Here is a 23,752-nt window from a genome sequence, read left to right as displayed (position 1 = left end):
CAAAAAAACTAAAAATGGAACTGCCTTTTGGTCCAGTGGTTCCACTGCTGGGATTATACCCTAAGAATCCTGAAACAACAATTCAAAAGAACCTATGCACCCCAATGTTCATAGCAGCACAATTGACAATAGCCAAGTACTGGAAAGAGCCTAAGTGCCCATCAGCAAATGAGTGGATCAAAAAACAGTGGTACATTTACACAATGGAATACTATGCAACAGAAAGAAAGAAGAACTCCTTCCTTTTATAACAGCATGGATGGAACAGGAGTATATTATGCTCAAATACCATATGATCTTACTTATAAGTGGAACCTAATGAACAAAACAAACAAACAAAATAGAAGGAGAGGCATGGAAATGAGAAACAGACTGACAGTGACCAGAGGGGAGAGGGGAGGGGGCTAAGGGTGGGAAGAAGGGGAATGGGCTAGTCAAGGAACATGTATGAATGACCCATGTACTTGGACAACAGTATGGGGATCTATTGCGAGGTGTGGGCTGGGTGGAGGAGGGCAAAGGGGGAAATATTGGGACAGCTGTAATAGAACAATAATAAACTATTTAATAAAAATAAAGAACAGTTATGTTTTTGGTTGTCTGAACTTGGGGTCCAACAGAATAGAAACTGTGAAGAGAACTTTAGCCTAAATATGAAAATCATTCCCTATAAAAACAGAGGCAAAGTGTAGCATTTGATAATGGCTATATTTTGGACCAAATCACATAAGAATCCACAGAAAACTGTCACTCACTGTATAACCCTAGGGATGTTCCTTAATCTTCCAGGGCACAGTCTCTTGATTGGCAAAATGGGCATCATAAAAATACTTGGTTCTTGAAGAATAAATTACACAAGTAAAGTATTTAGAGTGCTACTAAGCATTTAGCAGTGACTAAATACACCATAATGATTATCATTACTATTGTTGTTGGGAAACAGGTCTGACCCAGAAGACAGTCCTGATTTACTAAAGTAGTCTCCTTAGTGAGACAACGTAGCTACTGAGCAGATAGTAGTTACGCAACCTAATCCTCTGCTTCTGTATAAAAGGAAAGTGAGTCAGAAAGATAAGAGCCCTGCTTCATACGTAAGAGCTTTATGGAAGAATGAGCAGTGGACTGGCTTGTTTTTCTCTGACCATAATGAGTTGGTGGGCAGCAGGCAGACAGGTGCACAAACTCTCTGAGTCCCCAAACGGATTGGAATTGCTGCAGCTGGCTTCGCCTTGATCAGCCCTGCTCCAGCTGTGTCCAGGAGGACACACCTCACCCCAGCGCAGAACTCCCATCTGACATTGTGTCTGACATAACCACATCTGTCTCAGGAATTACTTCTTGACTCATAAGAACTTTCCATTCTGGGGCTAGGAATGAGAAAGTACAAATGGCTGAGTGACAAATGAATTTCTATTTTTTCCTTGGAGAACAGGGAACCAACAAATGCTCTCATATACTGGTTTTACATGTATGGTATTAAAGACGGTTTTCTATTTTTCCCTAAAATTTTCAAAAAAGAAATTTCCATACTTCATTCATGTTCACCATTCTAAACCAGCACCCAGCCATGAAACTCCTCTTCCATTTGCCACCCTGTCTCCCCAACTTTCTACTCACTGTTCTGAAATCACATTGCACTCATTCCTGACTCTTAGATTTAGCCTGCAATGTGTTCCATTCCCCACCTGGAATACTTTTCCTCCTCTTTACATATTCACAACTGACCCAACCTTCACATTTTGTCCAAAGTCCCATCGTATGTTCCAATGTCAAGACTTCCCCAGTTTCTGTCACCTCTAGTCACGTTGCTCACCCTGGTATATGTTCCAAAAATATCGACTGTGTTCCATGTGCCTGCAGTGTGCTAAGCACTGGAGATATAAGAGTGAACAAAACAGACAAATGGTGAAGAAGGCAGAGCAAGAAGCATATAAACATAAAAAGATATTTCTATAACAAAAGCTGCTATTGCTAGATCACAGTCTAAGAAGGACTATCACAATAAAAAGTGATTTCACCAGGTTTCCTGGGATCTGAGGTGACACAGAATTACATCAGACTTCACTGGGAATTGTTTTTGAAAAGATGCAAAATTTGAGACTAGTAGTCACTGCTACTCAATGAAGTACGGATAAAAATAAACCAGGAATTCACACACATGTGCACACGCTTTGGATGGGTATGTTTGGAACTCACGCAAGCCTGTCTTGTCCTCTTAAGAGGCAGCCTGTTATATCATTAATAATGTATATGCTTTGCCTTGCCTTTCTTATAAAATGAAAATTCTTTGAAAGTTCTGGTAGCTATGGCTCTTTCAGTATGGCATATCAATGCTGTCTGTCTTTGAGTAGAATAAAGTGAATTTGAAGTGTTTTATTCTGATAATGTCCCTTGAAAGATATCCATTTGTTAAGTGTCTCTCATGTAATTTGCAGCCTAAAGTCCATCATTTGGAGACAGAAGTGAGGACAGCACAGTTGGAAAGAGGTCTAAAGCTGTTATTTTAAACAAACAGCTAGTTGCAAGTGCTGGTACGGGAGAGCTTTACCATTTGTCTTTTCACACAGACCGTGGTTTGTCGCCACAGCATTCTTGTCCCTAATCTGATTAGCTAGAGGGGTGTCCAGAAATCCCTTAGCTACAATGGCCACTTGCAAAATCCAAATACATCAAAACAATGATTAATAAAATATATCTATAAGCGTGTTTACAGTCACAGGGGGTTAAGAGGAAAATGAAACAGCAGCGATTGCCAGCTCCTTTCCCCCAGAATTCATAATTTATTTACCTTCTCTGTCCTGCTCCCCGTGTGGCTGCAATCAATTGTATTCAATGGCAACTCCTAGAACAACAGTCTACTGTGCCTGCATTTCTTGCTCTGTGAGCTAAAAGGTCTACAAATGCTTGTATGGAAACATCAGTATACACCCTTCCGTTATCCAGGTGAAATTGAATTGTACCTAGAAAATAATCTGAGTGTCTCTACCCGTCCCCCTAGGAGTATCTTTAAAGGGACATGCAGATGTTAGGGCGGGATGACTGTTTTAAGAACCACCCAAAACTCAATGACTTATCATAATAAATATGTATATATTTAAATACATAAATACATAATAAATATGTATTTCTCATTTATGCCAAGTTCATTGGGGATATCTCTGGTCTGGCAGCTCTCCGGGGTGGCTCTCTTCTAAGTACAAGCTCAGGAATTTAGGTTCCTTCCAACTTTTTTGCTGGCATCTGCAACATGACCCTCTGCAGTTTCCAGGGAAGGATAAGACAGTGTGGTCCTATCAGAAACTTAACTGCCGTTCAAAGACACATCATATGGGCCCACATTCCATTAGCCAGAAATAGCCGTATGGCCTCAGCTAGATACAAGAGCTTTGGGAAATGTAAACCCAGCTGACTAGTACTTCAGAAGACTACCTCATGGAAGGGAGCACAAGCCTGGTAAACAGCTAGCTGTCTCTGGCCTGAGGACCACAAGTCCACAAACAACAACAACAACAACAACAACAAAAAACAGAGGATCTCCTACCAAATTTCAACTCCTGCCCGTCCTTCAGCAGATATCATGCATGGCTCCTAAGAGCTCAGTGAGACAGCGGGAGGTACCAGTCTAAAGACATGCACTTAGGAGGCCCACAACCTAGATGAAAATCCTGACCCATCACTTAGCTGTAGTGTGACCTTGTGCAGATAAAGTATCCCTTCTATGCTTCCCCAGAACAATGGAGACAATAGTAATATTTTATTTATAGGTTGTTGTGAGCATGAAATGATGGAATGTATATAAATAAACATCACCTGAATAAGAACAAAGAGAGGCTTGTTATAGTAAGGAGTCAGACATCATCACTATTGCTTACATTTGCCAGAGACTCAAAGGCAGGCAGGGAGTGAGAAAGCTTTATCGTGGAAAAGGGAAGGCTTTAGGCATGCACTGATTGAAGGTTGTTGGTATGGGGTGTGGAGGTGGGCTAGCTAGAAGCACAACATGTAAATTGACAAGTCTTATAACAGGGTGCAGCCAAGAGGCGGGGCCCAAATAGAGATTTGTAATGGGGACCAGAACTCAAGGTGTACAGGAAATATTAGAAAAAAATATATACATAGGATGTCCTCACCTCTACAAGTCTGAGCTAGGGGATGGGACACATGGAACAGGGCCATTCAGAGCTGTTTTGTATAGCAACATCTTTGTAGCTAACCTCTGGCATGGTCGTTTAACATATCTATAACCTTTAACTGGTTTCATAGATATGTTTAATGGCTGTGGCCATGCTTTGAGCCAGGGGGATGGAAGTGACTTGCACCCAAGATGTAACTGGAAGGCAATTCCCCCTGGTTACAGTGCCTGCATGAGAGCTTGGAGATGATTGGCTCCATGCCATGGGGCCACACCTGCCCAGACTTACTATGGCAGCCCAGTGAAGCTAGAAGAATATGGGAATGCTGGCAGGTGTAACTGATTGTGGGAGGAGTTGGAAATGGGATTGCAGAGGAAGATCGGCTCTGGGATTTAAACCCAGGAGTGGCAGCCATGCCTAGTTGGGACCACCTAGCTTTGGTGAGAGTCAGGACCACACAGCTTTGGGGTGCTCCCTTTTGTCACGTGGCTTAGGAAGCAGGAGAGACTTTGCCCAGAAGAAAATGGGTGAAAGAACTCTTGCTGGTGGGCCACGAGAAGGTGCCACATGGTTTTGGATTAACCAGAGATCGTGGCGGTGACACAGCTGATGGTGCCGGGAGCCACAGACTTCTACTTTTTTTCCTGAGATACGGTACCCCAGACTGCGCAGAGGGAGAAGGAAGGACCATGTGCGTCTCTGGGTATTCTAAAGGACTTTAGTATTTTAAAATAAGTAATTCCTTTCCTTTTCACCAATCTCTGGCATTGAGAAATGTCTCTTCATGGCAGCGGGCAAGGTGAACCTAGTAGGTGGTTGTGGGGGAACCCTGGTTCAGAAAAAGGGGGAGTCCTTTTGGTAATAGCATATCTGATTCTTTCTCTGGGTGATATTGAATGGGTAGTTGGGGCAAAAAAACAGGGGAGCTGGCAGTCGTTGACCAAGTCCTGGCCTTAGTAGGCCAATTGCTATAGAGGCTGTGGGTCAGGATTTTTACACATTATATGGTCTGGCCATTGTCTCTCTGTAGCTAGTATTATTCCAAAGTGCAGGGGGGCGCTATTCTCCTTTCATAGCGACAGAGATTTTCTGCTGCCCAGGTCTATATGTTAAAGAACATATGGAGGTGGTGGGGAGGGTGGTGTATGATATACTATTACCGAAAGGAACCCCTCTTTCTCTTTGGGGGTCCTTGCCCCCACCTACTAGGTTCACCTTGCCCGCCTCCAGAGGAAAGACGTCTCTCATGCCAGAGATTGGTGAAAAGGAAAGGAATTATTTATTTAAAAGTTATACAGACTTAGAGTAATGACTCAATGTCTTCATTAAAATACTCAAGTCCTTTAGAATACCCACAGACACACACAGTCCTTCTCCCTCTGCCCAGTCTGGGGTACCATATCTCAGGAAAAGAAGTAGAAGTCCGTGGTTCAGGTTCCTGGCACCATCAGCTGTGTCGATGCCACGGGGTCCCCACTCTGCCAAAGCCACGTGGTTCCCTCTTGCTTGGCTGCCGTGCCTGGGTTTAAATGCCAGTGCCAGTCTTCCTCTTCAGCTCCATTTCCGACTCCTCCCACAATCAGTTACACCTGCCAGCATTCCCATATTCGTCTAGCTTTACTGGGCTGCCATAGTAAGTCTGGGCAGGTGTGGCCCCATGGCATGGAGCCAATCATCTCCAAGCTCTCACGCAGGCACTGTAACCAGGGGGAGTCGCCTCCCAGTTACATCTTGAGTGGAAGTCACTTCCATCCCCTTGACTCAAAGCATAGACACAGCTATTTAACATATCTATGAAACCAGATATTTAACATATCTATAACTAAAGGTTATAGATATGTTAAATGACCATGCTAGAGGTTAGCTGCATAGCTGTTGCTATATAAAACAGGTCTGAATGGCCCTGTTCCATGTGTCCCATCCCCCAAACTCAGAATTGTGGGGGTGAGGACATCCTATATATGTATTTCTAATATTTCCTGTACACCTTGAGTTCTGGACCCCATTACAAATCCATATTTGGGCCCCCCTCTTGGCTGCACCCTGTTACATATATTCTTCTGGAAAAACTGGAATGTGAATTTTTATGTTCTTAACCCTGGGAACTAAGGGACAGGAGGTGGGGGTGGGGAGAAACAGCTATAAATGCTGTGCTGTCTGACAAAGCCAGGTGTACCACTATCCTACAGTGCACAGAGCAGACCTCTGGGCAGACAGGTGAAACCAATATTAACGTGTTCTGCAGTGCTGTGAGTGAATGGGCTTTCCAGAATGCTGGAGAAGTGAGGGCCAAGGGAGAGGCCAGAAAGGCCTACAGACTGGCTGCCTTTTTGCCCAGGTGAGGATGGAACGTTCAGATGTGGCTTTAATTCAACAACCAGCAGAGCTGAAAGTTTGCTAATATACCTTAAATGGAAGAATTAACTACAGAGATTGTATTGAGTACGTGAATTTTTTTTGAATGGTGATGAAAGACACAACATAAAGTGACTGTGGCGCAGCATGAAATTTAGCTTCTCACATCCTGGAAGACCTTACTTTAATAAGTGTTACTGGTAGCTGTGCGCCCTCTCCCCACCCAGGGGGCCAACTGCGGCCAAGTGAAGCTGCAAGAACATATTTTGCATCTGCATTTGCTGTAACTTAAAGCAAGAATGTGAGAGTGTGAATCTTACCCTCCCGGGGTTGGGTGTTTTTTAATTACTAAAACTTAGGCCACCTGAAATTATACAAACCTTAAAAAAGAAAGCAGGAAGGGCAGAAGAGAGATTTAATAGATATCATAAGGGAATTAGTAGTTGAATGCAGGAAAGAAGGAAATGCTATCTGAAATTTGGAGAAGCCAAGTTCATGCTAACACCACAGGTGGGGAACTGAAGGGGTCTTTTCAGTGTTGGGCAGAGGAAAAGGATTTACTACTCAGTCCCTGGAATTATGAAAACAAATGTAATGATACTGTTTTGAAATGTTAATTGACTTCCTCTGCCTACCTCCAAGAGATTTCTTTTTCCTCTTAACCTTTATTTCTCTGCTTTCTTAGCCATGTTGCCCATGCTCATTGCCTCAGGGAAAATGAACAGAAAACAGAGAAAAATTGAAACCTTTCATTTGCATTTCATTTGCATTCCAAAAGCCTAGAACTTTCAGGGATTGAGAAAAAATTTTTAAAAATCACCCATACCAGAAAACAAAACAGCGGCTCTGAGGCACACTTTGGGGACAGATATAAACATTTGTGGAAGCAGAGTTTGCACAGTTCAAGATGACAGTCCTTACCTGAAGAGACCCTGCAGTCAAGAACCAAGTCCACCTTTGCAGATGATCCAAGTTCCCCTGGATCAAGGTGCTCATACTGCCCGTGCCTCAGAGAGCTGCCTGCTGCCTGCTTCAGTGACTTGGTTAGCACCAGAAGTGCAAGCACGCTGACACCAGGTAGGAAGGTGCCTGCACATGTCCAAAGACCTCACTTGGTCCCTAGCGGACACAGCCCATGAGAAAACTCACTCCCACTACTACTTTATGATGTCCCATACAGTTTAACTTACAGAGTTTAAAAGGTAGAGGGTAGAACCCTAAATACCTAGCAAGGCAGTTGGTACTCCCCCCACCACCCCTCCCCGCAAAAAGAAAAACAAAAACAAGGTCTAACCATCATGCTTTGGTACAGTTAAATGGGCTCAACCAGGAGAGTGGGCTCACAGAATAAATGATCATTTGGCATGGAGTTGATAGGAAGCATTTGGAAATGAATGGAGGGAGGAGGGAGGAAGAGAGCCTCCACCCTAGTTGACCCAAGGCAAACAGCTGAAATAGTTTCGGTTAACTGCCCTTGTTGCAAAATAGTTTCAGTTAGCAAAATTTCCATTGCAGTTTTACTCTGGGGTGGGGGGCTGTCAAGGAGAATTATGGGAAAGGGCATGCGTGAAAGAGTCTAAAATGAGGTAAGCAAAGTATCTGTCAGTCAATATAGAAACTCCCCTATGTAAACGCAATAATTACTCATGTACTTAAGGCAGCAGAATGAGGAGACTCCTGCCCTTCTTGCCTCTCTCAGCAGGCCAGTTCTTTCCCTTGAGGACATACTAATGCAACTATTAGTCATCCACTTTCCTTTTGCTGATCTGTAATTCTTTACTGTGTTGAACCAAGCTCCAGTCCAATAACAGATTTATAAAAAGGGAATCGTATTGGGAGTCTCTATAATTCAGGGTTTCCCAGAGAAACAGAATATATAAAGCAAGAGCAGGGCTGACTTTCTGAACACTCTTGACAATTCAGTATGGAGTCTGTCAGCCATGACAGTCATGTCAAGTGCTATGTCAAGACTGAGGTAATGGGTTATCACGGAAATGCCCTTAGGAGGGCGCTGGAATGCCCCAAATCACAAGTCTGGACACTTGGATAACAACTCCACCTGGACACCAGTATGAGTGGGACCTCTGCCACTTGTGAGCTATAAGAACTTAGAACTCTGGCCACCCAGTACTTGAGCTTGACTGTTCTGTTCCAGGGATCATGCTCAAAGCCCTGGCAGACTTCCACTCCACTGGATGCCTGTCGCCCCTGCAGCCGCCTGACTTGAGACTGATGCCCACTTCTCCACCTGTGGGTACCGCCAGTGACTGGGACTTTGAGCAGGATGCTCACTCTGCTCACTTCTATTGCATAAGCTCCCCCTCTCTGTGTGTAACCTTCGTGTGACTCTTTTGACTTACTGGAGAGCTCTCCCCTAACAAACTGGGCATTGTTGAAAGACACAAACATGTGTGAGTGACTCCTTTCAGGAATGCTCCCTTGCTCACAACACAGAATCAATAGATTAGGGATTTATCATAAGAAAACAGTTCATGCTAGTATGGAAGCTGACATGTCCCAGTATCTGCACGGTAAGCTAGCAATCAAGAGGCTCAGGAAAGCCAATGTGAATACAAAGGCAGGAAAAAACTGTTGTTCCAGTTCAAAGGTAGTCAAGCAGGAAGAGTTCTCTTTTACTAAAGGAAGGGTCAGCTCTTTTGCTCTATTCAGATCTTTAGCTGGTCAGTTGAGGCCCGTGTACATTGGGGAGAACAACCTGCTTTACTCAGTCTACTTATTTAAATGTCACTCTCACCCAGAAATACCCTCACAGACACACCCAGAATAAATTTTGACAACTGTCTGGACACCCCAGCACCAAGTCAAGTTGATAGATGAAATTAACCAGCACAGGGTCTCCATAAGATGACATGATATCTAAAACCCTTTCCAAAACCTAGATTCTAGGGGTGTTTCATCAGGAGGGCATATAGACATGCAGAGCTTGAGAAAGAAAGCAAGGTAGTGGGGAAACTTGTTAAGGCTTATGTTTGCTTAATCTTGCTACAGTTTATGTTCCTTTCTAGGAATATTCTGGTGTAGCCAGTCTGTTTATCCTCAGTGGAGCATTCAGTTACGGCATAAATATTTAGCACATTCTTGTATTAAATTCTCATCATTCATCCAGAATAAAACAAGCTTTATAGAGACATGACTGGCAAAAATATCCAGGGCTATAAAAGTTGTTCTTCATGTTTTCTGATAAGCCAATAAACTTTTGGTCCCAGTCAAATACAATACAATATAATGATTAAAAATACAGGCCCAGATTCACATGCAAGCTCTACTAAGACCTATTTAAGGACCTCCAGCACGTTATCTAAATTCTTTGGACCTGTTTCCACATTTACAAAAGTGGGGATAATGACAGTGCTTGTGCTCATTAAATCAGAGGACGCCAGTAAATACCAGCACCATACTGGCTGCACACCAGATGCTTACTGTGTGTTAAAAGTGATCATTATAATTCAGAGTTCTTTAGAATATGCTGCCTGCATAGCCCTGAAGTCTTCTTAAGCCCCCTTACTTTACTCTTCCTTGTTCATTCTACTTTATTAGCCACAACAGAACTACTGGTGATTTTTGAGGTTAGCAGCTAGATTTCTGGGTGGAACACTGGGTGATAATTTCCTCAGAAACCCAAGAACCCCATTCAAGGGTAGGTCTTTGACTTGAATGCCATAAAGTTGGAAACCAAAAAACAAAGATAAACACGTAAAGTTTCGTGTGCATGCATATGCACCAGAAAATACCAACTTAATCAGAAACATTCAATTAAGATTAGAAAAATGAAATACAGCATCAGAACTGAGGCAAGCATAGTAATTAAGTGATTTTTCTAAAAAAAAAAAATCCAACCTCATGACAATGCTCAATAATGATGATATGTGGATATAAGCAATTCCAGAAAGAAAGATAAGAAAGAAAGATAATTGCACCATTTGACAGTAATTCAAATTTCTCTCCCTTACTCTGTCATTTTATGTCTGGCTGTGAGTCCAGCGAGAAGAAACTTGAGGAAGATTTTGCCTTGACTACTTCTAATGATAGACTTCCTAATAAATTTCTATATGCAATGTTTGAGTCATGTAATAAAAAAGTAGGGCCAGCTACAGTTTGCTAAAATTACATTAATTTAAACTACATTGGTTTCCAGCAGTGGCTTCAAGAGTCAAAAAACTTTTGAGGGTTCTTTGCAACTAGTTTCTTTAGAGAAAGTTTCATGTATATAGTAAGTCAAAAGAGATGCTGTATGACTGAATTGTCATTATTTGATAGCAATACACCTTTTGTGCACAAGGAGTTTCAAAAGAGTGTAGACTATACATATAGACAGAGAAATTTTACCTGATAGAAAACCCTCATCTCTAGGTAAGAAATAATGTCAAAAAGAGACTGTGTCATTATTATCAGAAAAATGTAAACTAAAACCTCACTGTGATTCCACTATGCACACATTATAATGGATAAAGTTAAAAAATCACCATACCATTGGCCAAGAAGTTAGAGGAACCAGATTCTATGCACTGATAGTAGTGGGTATGCAGAGCACTACAACCCCTTTGGAAAACCATTTAGCAGTTTCTTACAAAGTTAAACAAATACCTGCCACGTGACCCACGCATTCCGCTCCTACATATTTACTGAAGAGACACCAAAACACAGACATGGGCACGAATGTCATGGCAGCTTTATTCGTAACAGCCCCAAACTGGGAACAGACCAAATACCCGTCAGCAAGTGCATGGATAAACAGATTACAGTATATCCATACAATTGGAATTCTACTCAGCCGCAAAAACGGAACAAAATCATTCAACTATGTGACATGGGTGAATTTCACAATCATTGTACTGTGTGAAAGAAGTTAGAGAAAAAAGATTAGGCAGAGCTGAGGGTGGGAGAAGAACTGAGCATCTGAGCAGCATTCCCTCTTCTTCTCTCTGCAGCTGGCTCTCACGGGCTGCCCGCCCTGCCGCCTGCTTGCCCCGCAGAACATCTTCCACCAAGGCCACCTCAGCAAGTTCCCACTTGAGCAAAGCCATTCAGCAGGTGTACATGTCCCTGCCTCAGGGGGATAAAGTCCAACTACGTGTGTCTAGACTGACGGTACTGGAGAAGGACTGCGCAACAAGACCCGGACCCCGGACAGTGAGCCCGACTGCATGGAAGAGTTGCCCCAGTGGATTTTGATGGCTCTAGTACTTTAGAGTCTGGAGGGTCCAGCAGTGACATGAATCTTGTTCCTGCTGCCATGTTTCGGGACCCTTTCCGCCAGGACCCCAACAAGCTGGTGTTCTGTGAAGTCTCAAAGTACAACCGAAAGCCTGCAGAGACTGATTTAAGGCACATCTGTAAATGGATAATGGACAGTTGAGCAATCAGCGCCCCTGGTTTGAAACGGAGCAGGAGTAAACTCTCATGGTCGCAGATGGACACCCTTTTGGTTGGCCTTCCAGTGGCTTCCCTGGGCCCCAAGGTCCGTACTACTGTGGCGTGGGAGCAGACAAAGCTTACAGCAGGGACACTGGAGGCTCACTACTGGGACTGTTTGTACGCTGGCACTAAGATTGTGGGTGCAAATGCCGTGGTCATGCCTGCCCAGTGGGAATTCCAGATAGGACCCTGTGAAGGAATGGACATGGGAGATCAATTCTGGGTGGCCCGGTTCATCTTGTACTGAGTGTGTGAAGACTTTGGAGTGATAGCAACCTTTGATCCCAAGCCAGTTCCTGGGAATTGGAAAGCTGCGGGCTGCCACAACAACTTCAACACCAGGGCCATGCGACAGCGGAATGGTCTGAAGTACACTGAGGAGTGACAGACTGAGCAAGTGGCACCAGTAGCACATTCGAGCCTACATCCCAAGGGGCGCCTGACTGGATTCAACGAAACCTCCAGCATGAACAACTTTTCTGCCTGTGTGGCAACTACAGCGCTAGCATCCGCATTACCTGGGCTGTTGGCCAGGAGAAGAAGGGTTACTATGAAGAACTGGTGCCCCTCTGCCAACGGTGACCCCTACAGGGTGACAGAAGCCCTCATCTGCATGTGTCTTCCAACAAAACTGTCGACGAGCTCTTCCAGCACAAAAACGAAGTGGACTAGACTTGCAGCCATTGAGCCTCTTCTAATTAATTCTTCATCCACTCCCCTCTCGCCCCCTATTAGTTGTCACAATAGCCATGACGCAAAGGGCAGAACATCTAGGTTGGTTTTTTATTCCTTGTGCCCAGTTAAAAAAAAGAAAAAAAAAGTACATACTACATGTTCCTATTTACATGAAATTTAAGCAAAAGCAAGTCAGTAACCTATAGTGACAGAAAGCAGATCAGAATGCCGCCCGGGGAAGGGGCTAAGGGAGGGCAATGAGCCTTATTACAGGTGGGCACTAGGAAACTTTTGGGGGTGATGGAAATGTTTGTTCTCTGGGTGTGCTAATGGTTTCCCAGGTGTATGCATATGTCAAATCTAAACTGTACACTTTAAATATGTACAGCCTATTGTTCTTCAATCATACATTAAGTATAAAGACCAATGAGGAGAACAGGAATGTGAAATGTCACAGTGCCTAGCAAATAGTAAGTGGTCCAAAAATGTTGGTTATATGTATTCTCATGGGGATGTCTGCCTACCTATATTGGAGCTGTTTTTTGTTCTCTAAGTGTTATATGTGTTCTAATGTGTATACGTAGTTATGTTCTGTATGTGCTATAACATTGTCTTCATAATATAGTTTCTCTTTGATTTCTGTGTTCACTGTGTCATCATCTCTTTTGTGACTGTCTCTTTGTCCTGTATTTCTCTTCCTTACACATGTATCGTGAACTTATGCTAACAGCATCTTCATTCCCCTCTGGGAAATTCCTACCCATCAGCTCCGACATGGTGAGGCGAGGAAGGGCACATGATTCACTCTTAGCTAGAGATCATCCTCCTAACCAGAATGAGTGGTTGATAAAGGTACAGCCCATCTTGGCCATTGAGAATATGTCTTAGGAGGCCTGGGCTAACCTTTTCCTTCAGACTGTGGAGAAAGAACTGCTTTTCCTTTTCTGCTTGACTTAGAGAGAGCAGTGAGAATGTAAGCATGAGCTGCAGACAGATACCTGGCCCCACCAGGGGAGAGCCTGCCTAAAATGAAGCCAATGCAGAGGAGAGGTGGAGTGAACTCTTGTGGGTCCCTGAGTCTAGATGTGTCTGCATTTGAACATATCACTCTACCTTCAATTTTGTGACCAATTTCACTTTGCACTAGGACAATTCCATCTGCGTGTTTTGTCACTTGTTATCTTCCTGTCCACATTATTTGGTGATGTATCAGTGAAAGGTGCATAGGAATTTTTAAAAGTATTTGAAACCACTAGCTGACTTCTATAATTATTAATGTTGATGTATAAATAGACAATTTGACAAGCCAAAGGATGCTTATAGGTGTGGTCCTCTCTACTAAGTGTGTCTAAAATTAATTTCAGGTATGATGAACAGAAGAAGCAAAATAACTGTAGCTGTGTGACTTTTGCCAAGTTTCTCCACGTAAGTCTCAGTTTCCTCATTAATAGTATCTGTTTCTTGGGTTTTAAGACAGTTACATTAAACTATACACTTTTGTCCTTAGTGCAATGCATGCTACTTAGTTGTTGTATTATTGTTACTAAGTAAGGTGCTGTTAATCTTCATCTATACTACAAAGCCAAAATGCCTCTCACTTCTCTTCCTTAAGGCAAATCCTGGGCATTATTCAATTCTCCCCACCTCCTTCAGGAAAATATTCCTTGATTAGTTTAATACATAATATAGTGACTATTTTCTTATTTGATTTTCCAAAATATTATTCTTATATGTGTCTGATGCCCCTTCACATTGTGCCATAATTTTAATTTCCAGGAGTGGGTTAGAGCCAGCTTGTATCAGCTTGTGAGAGCCAATTGTTAAATTTTTAGGAATTTTGAGAGATGGTTGTTAAATACAGACATTACTAAAAATTAAACTGCATACAATTATAATTAAATAAATTATATTAAAAGCAAAGATAGTAAACACTCAAAACATAACACTTCCTCGTTATTTGCATTGGATTTTATTGTCCTTTATGCTCCTGAGGTTATTTATGTGTGTTATAGTTTAGGGAGGAAATACTATTGAATGGAGGGTTACTGCACATTGCTTTCCAACTCTACATGCAGTGACGTCATGTTGGTAGCTTGCAATCAGTCATGGTGAAATATTTACACCACAGAAATCAGCAAATGCAGTCAGGGTTCTCCCTCCACTCCCAAGCCACAGAGCCAGGTGTTCAGACATTCACTGGTATGCCAGTCAATTTCTTACTGTTCATGTTTGTAAACAGCTTTAATGAGATGTTGCACATTTCTCTTTGTCCTCTGTGTAGTTCAACATATTTTACACACCCAGTAGGTGTTGGAAATTTTTCCATTCGCTAGAAGCCTAGAAAGAGGCAGTCATTTCACCAAGATGCTTTTGCTGTGGCTACATTGATGTGATCTGATGCATTTAAAAATATTCCCTCACACAAAAACCTTGCAGGTCTACCACTGCTTGAGTTGTAAACAATGGGGTAATTTCCAAACATAAAGGTAGAGTAAAAATACTATAGTGTGACAGTCAAAGTGAATGCATACTGACACATGCCTCTCCTGAAACAAAGAGCTGAGATCACTCAAATTCATGTAATAAGGAATGGTAAAAAAAATCAGTAATGTTTCATCTTCAGAAAGGGGAAAAAGTGTAGGTGCACAGAGGGCAATAACAAAGGTCTCCAAATAGTTGAAAGGCTATCAAAAAAGAAAAAGATGGGATATGTTCTGTATTGCACTAGACAATAACACCAGAATCAGTGTCTAGATGTTACAGAGAGGCACGTTTTGATGTAATGAGGACGAACTGTCTTTCAGTGATGACTCAAGACGGATGGAATGAGAAGTAGTGAATTGCTGCTCCAGTGTTATTCAAACACGTAGATTGGTCTTGGGGCTTGGCATCTAGGACTGACGCAAAGCTGTTACAAGAATAAATAAGTTAATGAACCAATAAAGGTTCTCAACTGGAGTCACTATTGCCCTCTAAGGAATGTTTGGAAATTCATTCCAAACATTCATTGTTTCATTGAATGTCTCATTGACATTCATTTCTGTTTCATTTCTGTCTCATTGAGGTTCTTAGTGGGGGACAGATGCAAGGCAAGGGATGTCTTCAAACACAGAAAACTCAACCATTCCAAATGCACATTGTACTCTTATGGAGATATAGTCATTAAGATAATATTTAATCATGCAGCAAATGTTTGTTGACCGACTAAGTTTCAAGCTCCTTGCTAATTCTGGGGTTAGCTGCACAAGATGAATTTTCTTCCTGCAATAAGCTCAAGACTAATGGAGGGAGATAAGGAAGTAAGTAATCAGTTTCAAGGGTGACTGGCACATGCCTAATCTAAAAATCTGAACGGGTGCTGAAATAGTGGAGGGTCCCTCCATTATTGAAGTATGGGGCCATTCAAAGGGCAGAGAAGGCCTCTCAGAGGTGATAGTACCTCTGAGTACTCTCGGTTGGGTTGGATTCCAAGTGGAGAAAACCGTACATACAAAGGAACAGAAGTGTGAGAGAACATGGCACTAGAAATCTAAAAAAGCAATCTATTAAAATATTTTTTGCAATTGTTTTGTTTGGGTATCTTGTATATTTTTAAAACACTTCTCCATCAAGGGCCCTATAAGAACACAAGCACAGCTTGAGTGAAGGTTGAGTATGGGCAATGTCAAGAAAAGAGACTGGGGAGTTTGGGAAGTGTCCCTTCCAACCATGTGGTGAGCAGAGACCTAAACCCTCACCTTATGGTACTCTGCTTCTTCCCCTCATTGACTCTGCTCCAGCAACCTGAGCTTTCATTCTGCTGCTTGATCCCTCGGCTCAGGGCATTTGCACCTGATATTCCCTCTGCTGCAATATTCCTTCCCAGCTAGTCACACAGTTGACTCCTCCTCAACCTGGAGACCTTATCTCAGTATCACCTCCCTGTCCATTCACTCTCAAACAGCGCTATCTCGAACTTTCTTACCCCTCTGTTTGATTTGTCTGTCTTCCCCATTGGAATGTACGTTCCATGAGTGCAGGACCTCTTCTGTCTTGTTACTTGCATATTGCAATGCCAGTGCCCAGAAGGCTATTTATTCACACCCGGGCATCCCATCCTAGAATGGATAAAGGGAAAATTGATCAGAGGAGAGCACTTGGGATGGTTAGGAAACTCCAAGCCGCATTAGATGAAGAACGAACTGTTGTGTGTCCTTTCAGAAACCTGGCATGAGGCTAGAACTAACTTGGAAACCATGTCTTTTGAGACAAAATTGTAGGACCTATGATATTTAGCCTTGTGAAAAGTACTCTGCAAATAGTGGGCACTCTTTTCAAATATCTGGGGTGCATCCTATAGGAGAAAGACTGGAATTACTTTGAATTGATCCCCAAGAGGCAAAACCATAGAGTAGAAACCACATGAGAGAGAGTGAGGTTTCAGATCTACGTGAGGAAGGGCAATAACTGGCAAAGCAACAGTCAAAGTTCAAAAGTGTCCTTTAGAATGTTCAGAATTCCACCAGTGAAGTTGTTTAGGCAGAAGCTGGCCAACAGAGATAAAAAATTGAAGTCTCAGGCAGGAGACCAGAACAAATAACTAACATTCGTATGTTCCTCACTGCATGCCACAAGCACCATTCAAGGTATGTGGCAAATACTAACTCACTTAACTCATACAATGACCTGAGGAGACAGGTGCACTTATCATAATTTCAAAGTACAACAAACTGAGACACGTATGTCAGAAACCTTGACTAAGTTCCCCTGCTAGTAAGTGCCGGAACCAGCTTTTGGTTTTTTTTAAATGATCTTTAATTCCTCTTTTAAAATTGCCCAGTAATTCTTTTTATGCCTCAACTAGAAATGAGTTGACATCCTATTTTGATCATCCTCAGGGGAAAACATTACGGAATGTTCAAGTCCGACTGCCTGACACCACGAAGGTTGAAACCCGAAGTGGTCCCTACCAGCACTTACAGAGAACAGACATCCGGACACCTGTGCTGGGTGAGCGACCCAGTCCCTGTTGTAGCCCATATCTCTTTATTTTTAATGTCTATACTCTAGACCCATAAAGCAAAGGATTTGTTTTGTTGACTGCCATATACTCGGGTGATCAATTTATAAGTGTTAAAAATAGGAAAGAAAGAAAAGAAGGGAAGGAGGAACACAGTGTGTCCCTGGGCCTTCCGCCATGGGCTCGGCACACTAAGTTCGCTGCGGTCCTGTTCACGTGAACCAGCCAGGCAAAACCCAGCAGGAGCCCGTGTCTAAGATGAACTAAACATGTAGACCTTGTAGTTTTCAAAAGGATCTGTCACAAACTGTTTGGTTTCTGCATTAAAAGCAAAACAAAACAAGCATCTTTCAAGCAAGGTAGCTGAAGCAAGGATAAAAGTTTAGAGTGTATCTCTGGGTTGCTGTCAAAATCCCACTCTGATTAAATGTAATAAAACAGAGTCAATACTAAAACATTGATAAAATACTGTTTTCCCCCCCAGTCACTGCAATCTAATAAAGGTGTTTTGATCATATTTATGAAATAAATTATATTACTTAGTGCCCAAGGGAGCTATTTTGGCTGTGGGAAGTAATCATATCCTAATTTAATGACATAGGGGTAAGAATCATGCATGACTAAAACAACTATATCCAGCTTCAAGAAGACTACATTTTGTAAGGGGCTACGGACATGCTAGTGCTTGTTAAAGTATTAAAATTAGCATGTTTAATTTTTTTCATTACCATATATTCACTTTGCCTTCCTCCAGATCCCACAAGCCCACACTATCTCTCTGATGACTATTTAACTTTCTTTCCCCTGGGGAGTCAACTCTGCAGCCTGCTCCTCCAGAAGAACTACAAACAAGGCTGAAAGAAAAAGTGACCCGGGTATGAGTCAAGAGCAAGTGTAAAGGACAGATGGCTAAGAAAAGCCCAGCATCTCAGAGTCACCCCCCAAGGAAGGGAGAGAAACAATTAGAACCCAGAAGTGAGCAGTTCATTGTGGAGGCATTTAAAGCTCTAATACTGTATCCAAGTGGAGAAATGGGTTCTATTTTGAGGCAAAGGGAAGGCTTATGAATACTTTATAATCTTTGCATTAGAGAGCCTGTGTCAGCATGAATAGATTGCATCCTTTGGGTGAGTAAGCCACTCCTTGGTCTGTGATTAGAAATTGTAAATTTCTTCTCTGGAGCAAACTTCCTGAGACAACAGAGTTACCCATAAGGTGATTTAGAGGCAGACAGAAATCCTTTAGGGGAGGAATAATGAACTACTTCCTAAGCATCCATTAGGCCCCAAACTGTACTTGGCATCTAATAGAGTGGAGGGGAAAGCCATTATTATGGGGGGGGCCCCCAAACCCTGGAATTATCTTCTGGAAGGTAGATCCCTTGTAGTTCAGGCTTCCCCTGCTAGGTATTTTAGGAACCCATCTTTATCAGTGTACCAGTAGGTGCTGTTGTGAGAGGCTGCATTCAGCTTCAGTTAATTTTTTTAAAAGGCTCTTTCAAAGCATTTGCTCATTTCATGATGGGTGATTTATGAGCTCCCCTGCTTACACTGTGCTGAGTGTTCAGCAATATGACCAAAAACGGCATGACTCCCGATGCCCCGCCCTCCCCATTCACAGGATCTCACCTCGAGCAACTTTTTTTTTTCCTCCAGATGAAAAAAAGTACTCAGAGGGAAATGTTTTACTGATGTGGAAGAGGTGAAACAAAAAAATGGCAGAAACACTAAAAAACATCAAAACAGACAGTTCAAAAACTGTTTGAGCAATGGAAAAAAGTCTCAGTAAGTGTATTGCATCAAATGGAGAGTACTTCGAAGTTGACTGAAGTTTAAACATGTAAGAATAAGCACACAATTTTTAATAAATACATTCCATATTTGGGTCCCCCTGGTATAGCCAGATGTTGAAGCTTCCTGAGGGCAACCGTGGAGGGGCCCAAGCAGTAAGCCCTCTGCTCACCCACAAACCATCACAATCTTCTTATCTGTTGGGAACCGCCCTGCCTGGTTTCAGAGGCTGTTACCCCCCATGGTTAAGGCTGAGTCAGAGTTGGGACCATAAGCCACTAAGGAGAAAAAGCTTATCTCCCTGGCAGGTGTGCCACCTCTGCCCACTTCACCCTGCTTGGCCCTGAGCTTGGCCAGTTAGCCAATGACAGGTAAGAATCCTCAAGGGAGGATCAACCTAAGGCAGGCTCTGGTCACCAGGAATAAACTCGCAGGGAAGGACTCGGGAGGCTGTGGAAAAAGCGGGTGATGGACCCTCGCCCCTCGGCTTTGAAATAGCCTGAATCCTCATTCTGTCTGCAAGAAGTCTCCTAATCTCTTGGCTGCCTTACTTTCGACTACCTTAAGCCTGAAACAATGCCCTAGGAGGGTGTGGCCCTGTACTGGAAAGGGCAGATTCCCCCAGGGTGATCAGGCTAATAAAGAATGCATAAAATCCTGTGAAACCTGCTTTGCTAATACCCTCAATTTAAATGATAAGGGTCCAAGCCTGAAATGAGCTTGTTTCCCCAAAGTTTTACGGCCTTTTAGCTCACTGATCTTGACTCTAAGTAAGTCCTCAGAGTTCTTTGAATGTTATCTACTGTTTGATTATTACTGCCTAACAATGATTGATGAGCTTTATGTATATGCCCTGTATTCCTATGCAAATTAAACCCAATAAAAGCCCATTGAGGAAAAGGCTTCTGGCCCTTCTCCTTTGAGAGAATCGGCCACCTCTCCTCCCCAAGCAGATCAAGTCTTGGTAGTCTTATTCTTCATCCATGGTGGACCGGGGGACTGCATTAAAGCCCCCCAACACTTATCCAGAGAGTCTTAGTATTTACTAGGTCTATGTTTACAAAGGAAAGGCAATAACAAGCATTCCCTCCCCTTTCCAAAGAAATTTGCCAATAAAGGGGATTTGATAATTGTGTCCCTAAGTGTTAATTTCATGTCTGACCGGCCACATAAAGTTGTCAAGAACAGAAGTTTGGGGTTCAAATACACTTAGATTAAAATCCATGCTCTTTCAGTAATACTCTACATGACCTAAGATTTGTTTACCTGTGTCAACTTGCTACGTGAAGTTATTGTAATGATTAAATAACATGACACAGCCTTGGCTGGGTGGCTCAGCTGGTTGGAGTGTCGTCTCCTACACCAAAAGTCTGAGGGTTTGATCCCTGGTCAGCATAAGGGAGGTAATCTATCAGTATTTCTCTCTCACATCAACGTCTCTCTCTCTCTCTCTCTCTCTCTCTCTCTCTCTCTCTCAAATCAGTAAACATATCCTTGGGTGAGGATTTAAAAAATAAATGGTATAATGGTATAATCATGAGCATGCAATACAAGTCAGCTTTAACCGATAATAAATATTCACATATAAATTTACAAGTCAAAGAAAAATTCACTTAGATGACAGGTCCTGATTTGGCACTGAAAACGAGACCGCCATATCAAAAACTGCAGGAAAACCCTTTCACCTCTCTGCATTTCAATTCTACCCTGATAAAAAACTGGAAAAACAGGCCATGGATTCATTTAGCTACTAAATTAATCACTTGCAGTCCTCTTTCCCTGCTCCCTTCCTTAGGCCCAACTGCCACCATATTGTACTTTCCATGTAGAATAGTCTCTAGTATTAAAATTTACATGTAACTGATAAAGAAAAAAAATTCTTTTGTAGTCTACCCTTTGAGAAGATACAATGAATCCCTGGTGGTTTGTGCTACTGAATACATTTTATGAGTTTTTCTCAGGAACTGAATTCAAGGTACATGTAGAATGTATCTATAAAAAAAGAGCAACTTTATTGGGGATTTTTCTGCTTATATCAAGAAGATGCTATTTGGGATCTTGGATGAATCATTGTCATTGTTGAATGGCAAGATAATGGTCTTATGTTAGTAAAGAGAGAGACATAAATGATGTGTTGCAAAGTAATAATAGAAGATTGCTTAACAGGTATGCGAAAATGGCACTAATGCTCACAGATACAAATGCAATGTGACAGCAACCTGCAAGGATGCGGTGCTACTTGTGGAATGCACATATGCTCATTCCATGGATATATTTTAATCCTCTTGTGAATATTGTGTGTCTATGTGTTTATGTGTGATTTATAAACACGGTATAATAATAGCTTCTGAATAACCTAGTTTAGGATTAACATGTGTTTAATATGCATTGTTTAATTTATTCCATAGAAAAACTTGGCAAGCTATGTATACATGCAAAACAAAAAACTAAAAAAAAAACCAAAACAAAACTGAATCTGAGAGGTGAAGGGCAATGTGCAAGGTCACATAGGTAAATAACAATAGATGGATTTGCCTTATCCAACTCTGTGTAGTTTTTCTACTATAAAACAATCTGTTTCTACCATATAACAATGTGTTCTTTGTACAAACACATTTGGAATACATAAACTTATAAGTGCAGAGTCATGTTTTCTTAGGAATTAATACACAGCATTTTCCTTCTTTTAATTCCCAGAAAGATTTTTGATTTGATTTTTCCTGATGACCAGATTGCTTTGGTCTTCTGCAAAGTTATTATAGGAACGCAGGACACAGTGATTTTCTATACTACATTTTTAGATTTATAACATAATACAACTCAGATGATGCATGCTTAATGGCAGATAAATGAACACTTTTTGGTGGTGTACAGGAAAGATGAAACCATTGTAGGGCTATATTAAGACAGAATGGTTACTTTGCATTTGGCAGAAAGAAACCCACAAATTGATTTTTTCATTTGTTTTCAAGATATTTATTTTCTCTTTCAATTTGTTTTTCTTATATGTAAGTAAACATGTATTAGCATCTGTTATATGCAAGATATTGGGCAATGCTTTGGGAAATTTATATGGAGGACTAAGATCAACAGTTTTACAGTCTACTATATATGATATGATGCATAAACTATAAAATAGGAAGCCAAATGTAACAAGATTATTTATATTGTTCTATTGCAGCCTCTACAAAATTAAAACCACTGTATCACTTTACCACAATTTATGGAAGACTTATGATGCAATTAGTCAATTTTGTTCCACAGATGAAATTTTATGCTATATTTGGACACATTAAGACAACACAAGTTCAAGGTTAGTGAAAAGAAGAAAGTTTACTTAATACTAAAGCCATGTTTAGTATGTCATTTCTGTTCTGTTTCTAGTCAAATGAAATGTGTCAATATTTTTCAAAACTTTGGTTATTTTGGGGGTGTTAGAAATGTAGTAAAATATTTACTTCCTTACTTTTTGCATACATTATCTATCTTGCTATTTATCTTTCTACCATCTCTATATTATTTTGAATGTTACCTTGAGAACATACTGTAAGTATGGTTTAGTCTCTCTGGTTTGGTTTTGATGGTTATAATAATGTAAAAATAAATGAAATTTTTGCAAAACTTTTATGATTACATTTGAGCAAAGAAAATTAGAGTATGTACAAATGGGCACCACTAAGATCCGTAGTTAATTTCTCCATGCTGTTTGCATTCTGTCATGTAGTCTTGTCTCCATTCAGCAAACATTTAAGTTTCAGGCAGTAAAGAGACAAAACTGAGCACAAGCAAGTTTCAGTCCTCAAGGAATTTCCTGGCTGTCACTGAAGGCAGACAAATGAGTAAGTGCACAGTGGTATGATGACAGGTGTAATGGAGCTATTGCACCAAGAGTCGGGTATTGTGCAGAAAAAGGGCCAACTGCCCTGGCGCAATAAGGAAGGGTGTTTTGTGGAAGTGCTGACACTTCACAGGAAAAGAAGAAAAGGTAAACTTAACTGAATCTTAAAGGTGATTTCAATGGCAGAAATATGGAGAAGAGTATTTTAAGCACAAAAACAAGCACATACAGTGATATGGATATTGTGACATGTAAGAAAAACTGAAAATTACATTTGATTTCTTTCAGTCAACTTTCTACATATTTGTGGATAGATCAAATTTTTATTCCATTAGATTAAAAAATTGTCTGATTTCATTTGCAATCTCTAAAAGCATGGTCATAAAAATGTAATTCAATAGAATTCTTATGATCCATAGTGCTGAGAAGAATTCCTATCTGGCCATTTTATCAGAAATGGGGATAGGTGGGGAACAGGGAGAACCATGTTACAAAGACAATCGTGGCAACGCATCACTTCTAAAAC

The 23,752-nt window shown here is 41.5% G+C and overlaps 1 pseudogene; it reads left to right on the top strand.

The window, feature by feature from the left end:
* LOC112302791 (glutamine synthetase pseudogene) overlaps positions 1-12,596 on the top strand; it is a 42,240-nt pseudogene extending 29,644 nt beyond the window's left edge.
* The last annotated feature ends 11,156 nt before the right edge of the window (positions 12,597-23,752 follow it).

The sequence above is a fragment of the Desmodus rotundus genome, chromosome 1, assembly GCF_022682495.2.
Source record: "Desmodus rotundus isolate HL8 chromosome 1, HLdesRot8A.1, whole genome shotgun sequence".
Lineage (NCBI taxonomy): Eukaryota > Metazoa > Chordata > Mammalia > Chiroptera > Phyllostomidae > Desmodus > Desmodus rotundus.
The sequence above is the reverse complement of the archived record's forward strand: the minus strand, read 5'-3'. Positions and strand labels throughout refer to the sequence as shown.